The 16,504-nt window shown below is 41.9% G+C and overlaps 1 protein-coding gene and 1 long non-coding RNA gene across 2 annotated transcripts in view; one reads left to right on the top strand and one right to left on the bottom strand.

Moving 5' to 3' along the window:
* Window positions 1-3,052, top strand: part of KLHL25 (kelch like family member 25) — an 11,004-nt gene extending 7,952 nt beyond the window's left edge. Inside the window, exon 2 of the mRNA XM_018567559.1 lies at window positions 2,817-3,052. The gene's annotated coding sequence lies outside the window, so the exon portion shown is untranslated. The remainder of the gene's footprint in view (window positions 1-2,816) is intronic.
* A 7,915-nt stretch (window positions 3,053-10,967) lies between these two features.
* On the bottom strand, window positions 10,968-15,522 carry LOC108796136. Its single transcript, XR_001941787.1, has 3 exons — window positions 15,174-15,522; window positions 11,761-11,763; window positions 10,968-10,978 (listed from the first exon to the last, which is right to left on the bottom strand). It is a non-coding gene; the product is annotated as an uncharacterized LOC108796136 (long non-coding RNA).
* Between the last annotated feature and the right edge of the window lie 982 nt (window positions 15,523-16,504).

Below are 16,504 nucleotides of genomic sequence, written 5' to 3'. Positions count from 1 at the left end.
ATTTCCTTAGACAAGAGATGACACCGTTTTAATTATTAACAGCAATTGCTGGACCTACTAGTAAGTTTAGGAGCTTGATCTGATCAAATTGGCCTAGTGGTTCGGAAGCAGCGGGACTCGGGCATCTCTAGGTAACTGCAACCGCAATTCCAAAAAATTTGGGACGCTTTGTAAAATCTACATGAAAACCGAATACAATGATCTGCAAATCTCATAAACCCATATTTTATTTACAATAGAAAACATATCAAATGTTTAAACTGAGAAAATGGACCATTTTAGAAAAAAGGTCATTTTGAAATTGATGCCAACAACATGTCTCAAAAAAGTTGGGACAGGGCAACAAAAACCTAGCAATGTAAGTGGTACTAACAAGGAAGAGATTGAGAACATTTTGCAACTGATTAAGTTACAACATGACTGGGTATAAGAAGAGCATCTTAGAGAGTCAGTGTGTCTCAGAAGTAAAGATGGGTAGAGGGTCACCAAACTGTAAAAGGTTGCATCTAAAAATTGTGGAAGTTTCAGAATAATGCTCCTCAATTTAAAATTGCAAAGACTTTATACATATCATCATCTACAGTACATAATAACAAAATACTCAGCGAATCTGTAGTAATCTCTGTGCACGGGGGAGAAGGCTGAATGACGATATTGGATGCCATGATTTTCGGGCCCTTTGACGGCACTGCATTAATAACTGGCATGACTCTAATGGACATCCCACTGCATGGGCTCAGAAATACTTCCAAAAATCACTGTCTGTGAACACAGTTTGCAGTGCCATCCAAAAATGTTAAAGCTCTATCATGCAAAGAAAAAGGCATATCTGAATATGATCCAGAAACGCCGCTGTCTTCTCTGGGCCAAAGCTCATTTAAAATAGTAATTTGCAAAGTGGAAAACTGTTTTTTGGTCAGACGACTCGAAATTTGACATTCTTCTTGGCAACCATGGGTGTCATGTCCTCCGGACTACAGGGTATAGGGACCTTCTGGCTTGTTATCTGCGCTCAGTTCAAAAGCCTGCATCTCTGATGGTATGGGGGTACATTAATGCGTATGAAATGGGCAGCTTGCACATCAGGAAAGGCCCCATCATTGCTGAAAGATATATTTATGTTTTAGAGCAACATATGCTCCCATCCAGACAACGTCTTTTTCAGGAAGGGCCTTGTATATTTCAGCAGGACAATGCTAAACCCCATACTGCATCTATGACAATGGCATGACTTCAAAATAGAATAGTCCGGGTGGTAAACTGGCCTGCCTGCAGTCCAGACCTTTCACCAACTGAAAATATTTGGCGCATCTTGAAACAAAAAATACGACAAAGAAGACCCAGGACTGCTGAGCAGTTAGAATCCTATATCAGGCAAAAATTGGACAACATTCTTCTCCCAAATTACAGTAGAGCTGCAGCTAACGATTATTTTCAAAATCGATTAGTTAGCCGATTATTAAGATCGGTTAATCGGATAAAAAATAAAATACATTTTAACAAATGGCTCCAGTGATGGACTACTAGTTTGTATTGAGATTGTAGTCCATCTCACAGGAGCAAACTCGGAGCGGTGGAAGTAAAAAAACAAAAAAAAAACTGTGGTGTGGAATATAGTGAAATGAAAAGTGTAAAATTAAACAGCAATTAATGCAGAATACCACCAGCTGTAGAGGAATACAACAAATCCCAGCAATAGTACATTATAGCTGGTGGTATTCTGCATTGTGCTGTATATTGTATTATTGCTGGGATTTGTAGTCCTCTATACAGCGCAATGCAGAATACCACCAGCTATATAGGGATACAACAAATCCCAGCAATACATTATACATACAGTGTGTAATGTATTGCTGAGATTTGTATTCCTCTGTATAATATACAGCACAAAGTACCATCAGCTATAGAGGAATACAAATCCCAGCAATACATTATAGAGCACCATGTGTTGGAAAGTGCAGGCTTAGTGTGTGTGGAGCCGTGAACAGGGCCAACTAATTTGAAGTCGATTAATCGATTGAAAAAGTTGACAACTTTTTCAATAATCGATTATGTCGATTAGTTGTTGCAGCCCTAAACTCCAGCAACTGGTCTCCCCAGTCACCAGATGTTTACAGAGTGTTGTTAAAAGAAGGGGACGCTACACCGTGGTAGACATGGCCCCACATTTTTTGAGAAGTGTTGCTACCATCAGTTTCAAAATTTAAATTACCTTTAATTTTTCTTAAAATTTAACATTTTCTCAGTTTAAACATTTTGATACATTTTCTATTGTGAATAAAATATGGGTGTATGAGATTTGCACATCATTGCATTCCGTTTGTATGTAGATTTTAAACAGCGTGCCAACATTTTTGGAATTGGGGTTGTATTCTACTGCATGTGATAGCAACGTACAGCATAGCATAATGCCCCACTTCCAAAAAAAAAACGTTCTAATACAAGCATTAAAAGCCTACAATACAAGAAGTAAAATAATGGAGCACCGGCAGCCAGTTACCCCTCAGCCTGTCATTGGAATATTTTATCAGTTACTCTAGTTCATGCAATAAAATCCAAGGTTAAGCTTTTTCCCACTTACTGCCTTCTTGAATTTCTTGTGACAGCTGTCTTCTAACAAACACGCATCCTCTTAATTTGTAACAGCTTTTTTGGTCTTAACATGCTTTTGTAGTAGTATGGTTTGGTTTTGGCCCAGAAGGTCTGGCTGTGCATGAAATGAATTTTACGTCATAACATGTATTTGTTGGGCAGATGTGCTAACCACACTGAGAACACAACAATAAATGTTTTAAACATTTTTCTCTTCCTCACAGATGTGTCCATGGCTCTGAATGCTGCATTCAACGTCTCCATTTCAAGATACAGAGCGCCATTGTCATGACTATGAAAAAGCCTGCTGGGGTTTGAGACAATCTTATGTTTCTGCAACTTGAGCGGCAAAATAAGAGCTCACAGGACTAGCAGATGTGTTCTGTGTGTATGTTGAACAGCTTTGTGTAGTTCTCCATAGTACTGATGAGTAGAGGTTGCTGCTGTGTGGATGTGTTACTCTGCAGATCAAGGAGTCACATTATTACTGATGCGTGATTGCAGAGGTCTTTATATCTGCATAGAAAAATATTTACATTAGTCTTATCTGCACATCGAAGGCTCTGCTAAACATTGTACATATTCATTTTTGAAGGACGATTCTCCTACTTCTAAAGCTTCCACTTCTCTACATTTGTTCCAGTGCTTTCCAACCCCCACCATTTAACACATTAAAGAGTCTAAGCTACATTAATAAACAATGTAGAGTATATACCGGTAGTGTTAATTACCTGTCTTGTCTATGCAGCCCGTTGAGGTAGATACACTTTTCATCAATATTTTGCATGCTTGGCAGAATGCTTGTATGGACAGAGCATTCTGTGTGCCGTGCCTGTAGACTGACCATGGCAACCAGTTTCCCCACTGGGCACAATGGATACTGTACAGACCTAAAGGATCAAGACTGGTAATAAATTCTATTTACAACATTGGCAAATGTAATACTTTAAAGAAGTACAACAAAACAGAAATGTTAGTTATGATTTGATAAAAAAATGTATCTTGAGACATAAGATAACCTATGCCCTTGTTCTTAAAGTGCAACTGTCATGAGAGAAATACGGGCTGCCACTGCTGACCTTCTGAAGATACTAATTGCTTGGATGTTATGCTGACATACTGACCTGGAATACAAATGCAGATCAGGATAGTTGCAGAAAAGCCAGAAGTAATTATCTGCATATTCGGGAGGTAAGCCCTTCCCCTATGCCGCTCTTCATGTTTTCTCTCATGACTGGTTTCCTTTAAAAAAAATTCACATATCCTATAACTAAGCTATCCTGAGCTCACCTGGGCATTGTGCTTCTTTAAAATTGTTTATCCAGTTTGTCCCCTAAGACACAATAACTTCCCCTTTTGGGGCCCTCAATCTTGCTTGGGGCATTGTTTGGCTTCCTTTGAGTGAGACCAACTAGTTCCCGAAGGCGAAAACTGCAGGTATGAGCTGTTATGTCTTATGATCTATGGTCTGCCACTCAGCAGTAACATTGAGGTCATGGCGAAGGAGCAATGTTATGAATAAAAAGGCATGGAAGGGGATGCTTATGAAGCCTCACTGTCAACTTCTTTAAATAAAATTCCCTATGCAAATCGGCACTTCTAACATTCTGAGAATAATTGTTTTGGACCAAGAGAGCGTGCCCTAAAAATACACAAATCGGTACCACCAATGAACTGCTTTGGGGAAATAGATAGGTTTAGTTAACTTCACACTTCATTGGCTATTTGACAGAGAAATAAGGCTACCCATGCACCTGCAGATAGGACGTCTCCTTTCTGGTGGTAGATGACCTGTTTTGTAACGTTTGGCCAGTGATAGCCATATCTTAGAAATAACTTAAATAATACAAAACAGTCGTCCAAGGGCCTTATGCACAGTTAATGTCCAAGTACAACACAAGGTAAGGATGTGTGCGTCCGTCCTTTTCTTTGATTCTCCACACTTGTGTGAGATGCTTCCAAGTCGTCTCTGTGTGTAAAGCACATGTTACTTACAGACACACTCAGTGCCTATATCATTTACAGCCTTTTGTTACTGAAGGAACCAGATACATCACTGAGACACAATGCACAAAGTTTCTGTAAGATTCTCTTGTATAATACCCGCATTGTAGGACCTCTGCTGTGTGTAGGTGTTGGGTACCTAATAGAGAAATACTGTTTTTTATACAACCCTCCATCACCTTCTTCACAGCTGCATTGACTTTGACATTCTGTTTGTGTCCGAAAGCTAGTTTTCTGGATCAGTGAATAAAATGACACTTTGATGCCAATAAGACAGCACAAAAGAAAACGAAATATAATCCTGACTCAGATGAATGGTGTGCAAGTTTACACAGAACATAAAAGACCAACCAGTGATGTTCTGCGTGGTCCTTTTTATTACGTCGGCTTACTAGTGGTAATGTACATTTTGTTAAAACTGCACTAACTAATAAATATTACATCTACGTCCAAACTGTTGCTTGTGTAGTTAATGACTTACAAACTCGGTATGGATACAGTGCTGATTGTTTTTCTCTTTAATGAAAATAGTAAGAAGTGTTACACTAGTTCTGGTTCCAGTTGCTGTCACTGAAAAATGTGGCTTTGGTTTACTTGCAGTAACCTGCAGCCTCTAGCAGTAAGCAGCAAGGTTGCATCCTAAAGCCAGCTTACCTTTTCTTCTTCATAGGGGTGGAATCAATGCTCTAGTATCTATAGCATTTTAGAGGCAATTTTGTGTGGTCACATGGCAAGTTTAAGCTGGCTGTACATGGTTCAGTCTCCATTAGATTTACCAAAAATGATTGATTGCAGGTGCCGAAATAATCAAATTCCTATCCAGTCATCAGACTCTCCCAGTACATGATGTTGGTAAATCTAATGGAGATTGAGCAATCAGACTGTAAGGCTAGTTATTGCATTGAACTGTTTTGCACAGCGCAGGGCCAATACAATGACGAGCTGAAATACCCTGTTTTTAATGGGCCCAGTTCACACCAACTCATTAAGCCCAGGACCTTCATACAATAGTGAATAGTTGGGCAGCTCGACCACAGGGTCCAGGTAGATTAAGTGATGAGAGGGCTCCAGCATCAACTTGTGAAAATTCATGATCCAACCAAACCTCTGCAGGGTTTGTATTGTCTGATAAATACTGGATGATGAGGCTTACACTGACAGTTCTCTGAGGAGAAGGTTGTCCAAGTACCAAACAATGGGCATCTCTTGGGATCGATCAGAGCCAAAACAGGAACCAGCACATTGATAAAAACCTGAGGTTCTGTGAACAGGGTAAGTGGAAAAGCAGAACATTGGTAACATTGCATGGCCACAGATAAAGCAGGTAGCATTGGTTAACAGGAAAAATGGGCATGTGCAAATATGCATCATTAATGTCCACCAAGGCCAGAAAATTGCCCATGCAAAGGGAGGCAATTACTGACCGGGATGGACCTGAAGGGATCTGTTGGCAAACTTTAGACAGAGTATAGGGTGAACCTCACCCTTTGCTTTGGGGACAGTGAACAGGTTGGAACATAACCCCTGGAATCGTTCTGCCTCCTCAACGGGGACTCTGACCCTGAGAAAGGAGCTGATCTAGGGCAACAAAGAAATCCATCTGCCTTTGGGGGATACCTTGGCAAATTTTACAACAGGAAGTGAGGTGGGGAGCAAAACATCAACTTATAACCCTTGGACATAACCTCTAAACCTAGGCATGGGGAATGTCCTCGGCCCGGGAGCCCAAGGCGGCCAAAAAATGCACCCCCCACTTTAAAAGTGTAGGTGCGCTTTCATTGTACAGAGGGATTGTTTCCAGATTTTGTGGGCTTAGGCGCCAAGTTTAGACTTTGTAACTAGAAGAAGCAGAAGATTTCCTACATGAGTTCTCATCTTCTGAGATAAGAAGACACTCCAGCTCCCTTCCCCATGACTTCCTTGATGTATGTAGAGATTTTCCAAAAAAGGTGCTTCCCAGTAAAGGGCATACCCTCTAGTCTCTTCTTGCTCAGAACGTCCGCAGACCAGGATTTAACACATCGGAACACAGAATACTCACCTGGAGGTTTGTCAGAGGGTATCTGCCATGCACTCAACAATATAGCACAGGGAAAAGTTCTAGTAATTTAAGAATGTCCGGGTCTGTCAAGATGTTCCCAGGGTGCCTAGCCATGGGTTTGGATAATATGGATAAGGTCTAACAAATGCCTTTGGAGTAACAGGAAAGGCAATCAAGGCCTTAATGAGGGCTTCTAACCTCTTGCCCAAGTGATCCTTAAAGTAGGCACATCGTCTACAGGAACTGTTAAGCAAGAGATGGCCGGATGTGTGTTTTATTGTTTTGGTTTAAATAGGTTTCCAAAGGCTGTCAGTGAAAGTTCTGCACTGCTATATAAGCTATGCAGTCAGCATGATATAATGGAGGGGTGGGCACAGTATTTGTGGGGGTCAGGCTATGGATCATTAAATGCTCACCCATTGCAGGAAAAGTAGACAAATGGCTTTATTTTTATTTTCACTGATTTGAACACTGCTGAGTTTATTAGTGTCCTGTATTTCTGTTAGACGAGAGCTCTTTGTAGCTTTAATCACATAACTGTCACTGATTTTAAATTCACATCACTAGTATTCCCATTGGTTGAAGCTTATTATAAGGCAAGTGGCTTCTGGATCATGACGTCCTCACCAATCAAACAATTACCGAACTAGAGACCTGTATTCTCTGTGGATCTCACTGAAAATCATATATCTAAAAGGCTGTCTATTTTATAAATAATATGTGATAAAAGGAAATCTAACTTGGCAGATATTGTAGATCGTATAAGTAATGCTGAAAGGTGAATGAGTTGTTTTGCGTGCGTGGTAATAGAAATAAAGAACTAATAGAGGAATCTGCTGGAGATGTAATGTGGTCACGTAGAAGGAGAACTTGGAGCCAGTCATATTTTATCGCTTTCATGTCTTTGAGTTTAATTATCAAACTGGCTCCAGTTCAAGGATGAGAACATCCTTTTGTCAGGGGTGTACTGGCATTACCAATATAGATAGTCTGTAAGATCACAAACCCGAGCTTGATTTTATAGAAGAAAAACTATTCTGGTTTTGATATATACAGTATATTCCTTCTTTGATTTATTAATCAATATTTGATACATGATAAAGGATTCCCAGAGTACTGTGATTTAAGTACAGAGAGAGAGTGCATTCCCTATTTCCCTTTCAGGCATGCTGTTTCTTATACCTCTGGTAAGGGATGTGCCACTGCTCTGACTCATTCGCTCGTGCTTGTAAATTAAAATTTTTGATTGTGAACTCTGAAAACAGGCATTATTCAACAATAGGCAAATTAGCCATTATAAACAGGGAAGCAGGTTGTTTACCATGACAGTAGAAGTGATTTTCTCTGAAGATACGGGGAAACAACGCGATTTAAAAACCTTTGAACGTGGGATGATTGTTGGCGCTCGGAGCCATGGAGCGAGTATCAGCAAAACAGCAGAATCCGTTAAATGTTCAAGAGCAGCTGTTGTTAAAGTGTTTAAAGACTGGACTGTCAGACGAAAATCTGGGTCTGAACGTGCGAATTGTGGCCGCCAGCGACTAGTCAATGTTAGGGCAGAACGGAGAGTGGCAAGACTGGTACAAGACAACAGAAGGGCAACAGTGCAGTGTCGGATTCCTCGCATCACCTTTCAACATCTCGTGGAGTCACGAGGCGGCCTAACGAAGTTATCGCCTGGCCCAACAAAGTACTGATGGGGTGGTCATAATAATCTGGTCACTTAGTGTATATATATATATATTACGGATGCACTGAAATTTCGGCGGCCGAAAATGGCACTTTGGGCAAAATGCTGAAAGTGCCATCTTTCTGCTTAAATTGCGGTGCGGCCCTAGTTTCTCTCTTCCCCAATGTGCGCTGTTCTTTGTCCCTTCAGACGCAGCGCAGTGCCCAACGGGGAGGAGAGAAACTGGCAGAGGAGGCCGAGTGGTGCAGGGAGGAGAGTGTTGTGAGCTGCAATATCAAAGGAGGCTGAGCTCTCCTCCAGCACCACCCCGCTCAGCCTCCTGTGACAAATCAGGATGGAGAGCGTTGTATGGGTGGAGACAGCTGTCACAGAAGGCCAAGGCAGCGGTGTGGGGGAGGAGTTGGCATACCTGTGCAACCTCTATAAGGTCCAGGTATCGCCTCATACTACCAGTAGTGACACTGACTCTAGCCAAATGCAACACTAGTGAAAAATAGTCAGAAAAAATAAGTAGGGAACAAAATGTCAGTGGCCTCCACCTGTAAAACTATTCCTGTTTTGGAGGTTGTCTCATTGTTGCCCATCTAGTGCACCAAATTTCATTAACACCAAAGCAGCTGAAACTGATTAACAACCCCCCCTGCCCCCCCATTGCTACTTAACTGATCAATATCCCAGGAGTTTCATTGACTTCATGCTATACTCTGATTAAAAAGTGTTCCTTTAATTTTGTTGAGGTGTGTGTGTGTGTGTGTGTGTGTGTGTGTGTGTGTGTGTGTGTGTGTGTGTGTGTGTAAAAAGTGTTAAAAAACATAAAATGTGAACATTGTATTAAAGTAGAACTGTTTCTTTTTTATTTTGAAGGCTTTGGATAGAATGGGAATAGTTATAACCTGTTGTGTTACTGGTGCAGGAAGCCAGGAGAGGGGACAAGTGGGTAAAAGTGCTTCTGCTTGTGAAGTGGGGAAGGGATAGAACCTCTTTCAGGTTTTGTTGCTTTGTGTTCCTAATGGTGAGACTTCAAGATTTTCTGTTGTTTCAGCAGGGCAGGAACAGGGGGAAAATCACCCCAAATGGGGTACGGCCAGCAATAAGAACTTGGGGTTCTAACCCTTACCGTCTCTATCAAAAACGGAAAAAAAAGAAACATGTACGTAGTTTTGTTGAGTGGTGTGTGTGTGTGTGTGTGTGTGTGTGTGTGTGTGTGTGTGTGTGTGTGTGTGTGTGTAAAAAGTGTTAACAAACATAAAATGTGAACATTGTATTAAAGTAGAACTGTTTCTTTTTTATTTTGAAGGCTTTGGATAGAATGGGAATAGTTATAACCTGTTGTGTTACTGGTGCAGGAAGCCAGGAGAGGGGACAAGTGGGTAAAAGTGCTTCTGCTTGTGAAGTGGGGAAGGGATAGAACCTCTTTCAGGTTTTGTTGCTTTGTGTTCCTAATGGTGAGACTTCAAGATTTTCTGTTGTTTCAGCAGGGCAGGAACAGGGGGAAAATCACCCCAAATGGGGTACGGCCAGCAATAAGAACTTGGGGTTCTAACCCTTACCGTCTCTATCAAAAACGGAAAAAAAAGAAACATGTACGTAGCTCTGCTTTCATTTAAATGATGTATAATTGATGTAATACTATATTTAGTATAGTAATCATCGGCTGTCAGATCTCAAGGAAATGTGCAGTTGTGTGGCTTTGGCTTCCCCTTCATGGCATAAACATGCATGCTTGGCTAAACCAGGTGTGCATGCTTTTGTAGCTACACAGAGAAGTCTGAGAGCAGTTTGTACCTAGTCTGACATCCCAGGAACAGCTATAGAAGGCCACGGAGAAGAGATCTGTAAAGCTGGCCATACACCTATAGATCAGCCGATTTTCTTTGCGTCCTCCATCTACACTAAACTGTGTGGATGGAGGAATCCCCCCCTGGGCCAAGCTTCAGTATCTTGCTAGTCGGCCCCTCTGGCTCTCAAAATACCTGAACAATCTGATTGGATGCCGGCATTGTTCAGGTAATTTGAGAGCCAGCGGGGCGGATTAGCAAGATTCTGAAGCTTGGCCCAGTGGGAGAATCTGTTGCACTTTTCCCATCTGAACATAGAAAATCTGCAGATAACCTACAGGTGTATGGCCAGTTTAACACAGCTTAAAGTCATTCAGAAACTATGTATAGCTCTCTCTATATATATCCTCAGCTATAGGCAACCATATAAACTGTTTGGCTGCTCAGAGGTCAGGCAGCGCATTACTCGGCAATATACTTGTCAACAGCAATGGGATTAGAAGTAGCAGTGGCTTTCGTAGGCAGCACATTTTACTCCCCTGTGAAAAGGAACTTTCTGCTGTGTAAAGTGATGGCTATTTGGACTTTCAAAGGCTCTTCCGTCCTTGTGAAACTGTACACTGGTGATCACTCATGCCCCCCTGTCAGAGCTGATATACTTTTTGAGCAGCGTTCTCAGTGACCTTCAACCTGGTCTATTAGTCACGATTATGAGCATCCGCCTGCACAGGTGGTATTTTTACTAAATGTTATAACTGCGTAAAACTGTCCAAAAATTACACCCAAACATGTTCTTCCTGTCCAATATTAAAGGCATGTTCTGTAACATGATGTAGAAGCTTTCCCCCACATGGTTTCATTATTAGTAAATACCTGGCTGAGCCTGCCATTTCCATTGACTTCCCCATTGTCAGAGACAACAATTCAGTGCTGATCCTCTGGCTGTAATGTTGTACGTTCCAACAAGTTCCCTGAGCCAATACTTCCATCTGTCTCCTCAGGAAAGCCACCCCACATAACCTTTCGCCAGCTCAAGCAGGTTGACATCTGTTCCCTTTTTGAAACTCATGACCACAACAGCGCCAATAATCTTTGTGCAGCCACACAAAACACAATAAACTTCCTGCAGGCTTCATCAGTGGTTTCCTGCCACCTCCACCCCCCAATCTCACAGCAAGTAGACTATGTCACATGACCGTGGTGTATGGTAGCAAAAAAAACAGGTATTTGGGGACATTTTTTTCATGTGTGCTATAGATTGTTCCTTCCTTTGTTAGATTAGCAGATGATCCCTATGAAGTGGTTACAATGGGTTTAATGGCACTCCTTTATTTGTATCATTTGGCTTCCTTCCTTCTAATACTGAATCTGTCAATATGGTGACAAAAGGCAGAGTTCCACTTTATTGTCACCTTGAGGCACAATTATTGGGGACCCCAATATTAGGAATAAACTGTTTAATCCTAAAACTGAATTGAGAACCCGGGGACACAACAAGAGGTTAGAAGAGAAGGGGTTCAATCGTAGAATTCGCAAGGGATTATTATACAGGATTTATACAGTTTGCGCAGAGCTTTACAATATAAGGAAGACATTACAATCACAATACAATTCAAGACAAGATGGTAAGGAGGGCCCTGTCCCTGAGGGCTTACAATCTAAAAGGGATATTTCACTGTGAGAGTAGTGAAAGTTTGGAATTCTCTACCAGACGGTGGTATCTACGGATAACATTGATACATTCAAGAAACATTCTTCTCTCGCAGAATCTACAGGGATATGGGAAGTTGTAAAGCCAGAACAAAATACACACACTCACACTGGACTGGATAGACCTTGGTCTTTTTTCAACCTTACAAACTAGGGTTGCACCGATACTTTTCAGATACCAGTGCAGATACTTGGTATTTTCATGAGAACTACCAAGGTTTCGGCGGTTGCAGCTGGGACCGGGCTCTGGCGCTCCACCACTGTCCTGAAATCATTAGTCTGTATTGTTTTAGATAACTGTCACATGACTATAAACAAAAAAGTATCAGTTCTCGTACTTGTAAGTACTCGGCAAGTACCAGTACTCGCAAAACTGGTATCTGTGCATCCCTATATTTATAAAAACAAAATCATACATTAAAACAGAGATGTACAAATCCCAGGAGCTCCGTGTGCTCCTTACAAATGACAGCTGCCTCCTAATTTTTGAATTTTTCTCTAGTTTAGTCTTGGAGCTCCAAAGTATCTGTACTTGTACTTGTACCGAGTACTGTACTTGGTATCGGTGCATCCTTATGTAACTATGTAATTGATCATAGAGGTGACATGCATGTTCAATGATGCCCAGTATACGTAGTCCACATTATAACTCAGCAGAAGCTTTCATATCCAATAACATGGGAATCTCAAACGTTGACAAGGTCCTGAATTGTAGGTCTCCTACCTCTGGTTTATTGTATGATGCAACCTGGCTGAAGCTACATTTTGGATGTGATGACAAGAAGCACAAACCCCGAATTGCTCGTCTTCCTGGCTATAGACAGTTATCTTCTGAATCTGATGACTGCTGGATTAATGATCTGATGGCCACTTCAATTTCACTTACTGTTTCTGTATGTGATGAAGCCAGACGGGGCTCCTGCTAGGCAGAGGAGGACATTTAATGACAGTTCCCTCAGTAGAACATTATTCTGCCATATCCAGCATAGTGGTGTCACATTGTATACACAGCGTGAAGTGATTCCTGCAATAGGATTTGTCTGGAGGAAGCTGCGTGTGTAATTACCATGTGAAAAGCAACGGAGAATAGAGCTGTCCTGTGCAATGTCTTCGGGCTACTGGGAACCTCTTCACTGCCAGACTTCAGTAAGGGAAATAGAAATGCAAATTATGTTTAAATAATACCTGTGGCCTTTTGGGTTTTTCTCAAAGCTGCTTTTTTTAAGTGATCGGCTTCATAAAAAAAAGTCAGTGTCTGTAATATGTTTAACATATCACTACTTTCTGCTAAGTGTTGCACAGCAGTTGTGCTTTAGTGCTCCTCTACCTCAATGCAAGCCTGCCAGTCAGGTATGACCAATAGACAATGCCCTTCCTGTGACTTCGATTTAAAAGGAAACCTGCTCCTCGGAAGTAACCAGAATGAGTCTCAGTCAGTGACTGCAGTTCAGGAGCTCTGACTTTGCTGATCTGCATGCTTGTTGCAGGTCAATGAATCAGAAAGTATTGACGCCAGAGGCAGCCAGTGTTTTCATAAAGTCAGACATGGCAACCTCCATATTTCTCAGTCAGGTTCCCTTTCATGAAAGTGAACTAGTCAGCCATTTAAACTTGTAAAACTCTGCAAGTACCAAGCGCCTGCTGGACGTGGCACAGGTAAGTGACTTCCTTCTGGGCCAAGCCCAGCCCAATCTACTAGTACAGTGAAGCCAGATCAATGGGGCACACAGAAGATGGTTTTTGGCTACTATGCATGAGGTTGTTACTGATAGCAATGCTGCATTGGGTTTTCCAGAGGCTTGCCTTACATCATTCACTCTTTGTGATGGTGGTATGGTTTGTAATGTGGGTATGGTATGGTATATGTCATGTCACCAGGTAGGCTGGGTCCCTCTGAAATGTCGGTCATGTAAATAAAGTCCTGCTTTACCATTACTGCTCCTTAGAACCCGGTGGGCAACTCTGGCCCTCCCGCTGTTGTGCAACTACAGGTCCTATAAGGTATCGCAAGACTCACAGTTACAAGCACAATTCTCAGAGACATGTTGGGGTTTGTAGTTAAAGTGACATTAAACCCTCCTTTTCTTTGTATATAAGGGAGGCACAGATAGTGTCCAGATCTATTTGCTTTATTTTTACATTCCTTGTTTTCTAGTGGGTCCCCGCATCAGTGTTTCCCCCGCCCACTGCACAGGTGCCTCTAGCAGCTAAGTAGCTGCTATAGAGGCACCCGTGCATGTTCCGCAGTGGCTATGTGCGTCCATAGAAACACACAGCCCTTTAGTGGTCACGCCACTCCTCTCTGTCCAACAGGTTGATTGATGGCAGACGGAGCCATCAATTGCCTCCCCCAGAACCAGGAAGTGGGATGGCGGATCGCTGTGGGGACTGGCGGCGGTGACATGAAGCGCTGACAGGTAAGTGTGTGGTGGGGTGGGGGAGTCCAAAAGGTACTAGATGTTTTTACCTTAATGCAGAGAATGTATTAAAGGTAGAAAAACACTCAAACCTTAATACTACTTTAAGTTAGAGATGCACCAATACCAGTTTTCCGGTATCAAGTATGAGTACCGATATTTATACCAGTACTTCTGGTAGCATGGAGGCAGCTTCCCAGGCAATCAGGAAACAGGGCAGCATGTCATTACCCGCTACCCGGATTCTTGATTGCCTGGGAAGCCGACTCCATGCCAATCGGCTGGGAAACCGGCTTCCCAGACAATTAGCATTGAGCCGGCTGATGGCCGGCTCCATGCCGATTGGCTGGAAAGCTGGCTTCCCAGCCAATCAGCATGGAGCTGTCTTTCCAGCCAATCAGGAAGCTGGGCGGCAGCTCTGTGTTCCCTCGTGGCACTGCTGGTCAATGGAAATCTCCCTCTGACCTGGAGTTTCCCGATCAGGATAAGTATCAGAGCATTTGGCGAGTATGAATACTAGTATCGGTACACCCTTTCTTTAAGGCACAGCTGGAGGGCCAACGTTGGCCACCTCTGCCTTAGAACTTCCTGCATATGATAAGTTTTGTTTAAGCAAGCACCCAGGTCTGGCTCCATTCACATGTGCAGGGAACACTTTCCATTTTGTGTGTGTCTCTCTCTCTCTAGACATATACACACACACACACACCGACCGACAATAACAAGACATCACTTTCTAGATAAAGGAATTTATTTAGAGAAAATGTTTTTTTCTTTTATACAGCAAATAACTAAGAAAAAAAAGATAAATTAAAGCTAGTTACAAAGAAAACTTGCATATTACGAAAACAATCATGACTTGTACAGTTATAACTTTATACATAATTACACATTAACATAAAATAATTAAAGTTCTCTTTTTTCGGTTTCCATTTCTTTACAGCATTTAGCATAGAGTTTTAGGTCATTTAAAAACCGCAGTATTTACAAGGTGATCAGCGCCATGGCACAATGGTCGCCAGTTTCCTCGCCAGTCCCCCTCGACCAAGGGCCGAGCCTGTGCTGAGGTCTTTAAATGACGCCTACATGTACCTCGGTACAGGTATTAATACAACAAAAAGCAGAGGTATATACTGTATTATAAACCTCCTGAGCACTTCGTAGTTTACTCTAGTGCAGTCCATGTTAGTACTCTAGAATACCACAACACAAGGCTACGTTTTCTTTTCCGTAATGACCGGATGAAAAGATTGCCATTTATTTTTAAATGCTCAATATTTGTTTAAATGCCCACTTCAAAACGCATGGTCTGCCTTGCCAGCTTTTCCTCTGAACTGATAATTGATATTCTCCATATTGCACAAGCTGCAGTGTCATGGAGATGTGGAGAGCAAATGACTAATTTAGTAATTTAACATAACTCGGTTTTTGGGAAAAATACACCAAAACGGAGTCCATTTCATTTACTGATAAGTGTTGAATGGTTCTACCATTGTATCATACCACCTTCATAAAATTGTGATTTCAGTAATATGTTTACCTGAGGGATGAACAGGTATGTCACAGACGGGCTATTGGGCACTCCAAATGACGGCCATTATAGGTTGGTGAGTTTCCAATCAAGTTTAAGAAGCTACAGAAGAAAGCTGACAGTGCTTACCTTAAATGCATCTGACTTCAGGAAATGTTGTGCTCTAGTCCAAATATAAAGCTAAATGGATGATCGTGGAAATATCTAAAAATGAACCCTAGATACATCACTATATTGACAACTGAACTAATGCCTTTGGCAATAAAGAAATAAGAAGGGGGTGCTTACAGAGGTGGATTAACCTTCAGACCCGTTTTGGATGTCAGCATCAATAAGAGTGCCAAAGAAAGGCCATGCTCTGAAAACAGAGCACAGTGCACAAGGCTTTATTCATAAATCTGGGGCCTATAGACACCTAACCCTAGATGCTGAAATCCCCGTCCATCCACTAGGAACCTCTAGTGATTTGTTTTTAAGGCTGATGAAATCCAAGTTACAAATGGAAGCCACCTCTTGACCTCGCCAGCCCTTGGCTCAAGTCTGATGCGGAACTCTGCTAGTAGACTACTACAGCACGCCCAAAGAGCCAAGATTCCCGAAACTCCCATTACCCCCGGCATGATATTACATCCAATAATATCGTAAATGAGGAAAATGTATCATTTCATTACGTCTTAGCAAAAGCAGGGACAAGCAGAGGAAAGCGATTAAGAAGCAGCGTATGGAAAATGGTGGCGCCTG

The sequence above is a fragment of the Nanorana parkeri genome, unplaced genomic scaffold (genome assembly GCF_000935625.1).
Source record: "Nanorana parkeri isolate BGI_ZX_2015 unplaced genomic scaffold, ASM93562v1 scaffold1062, whole genome shotgun sequence".
NCBI classification, from domain to species: domain Eukaryota; kingdom Metazoa; phylum Chordata; class Amphibia; order Anura; family Dicroglossidae; genus Nanorana; species Nanorana parkeri.
Note: the sequence above shows the minus strand (reverse complement) of the source record. Positions and strands in the feature narration are given on the sequence as shown.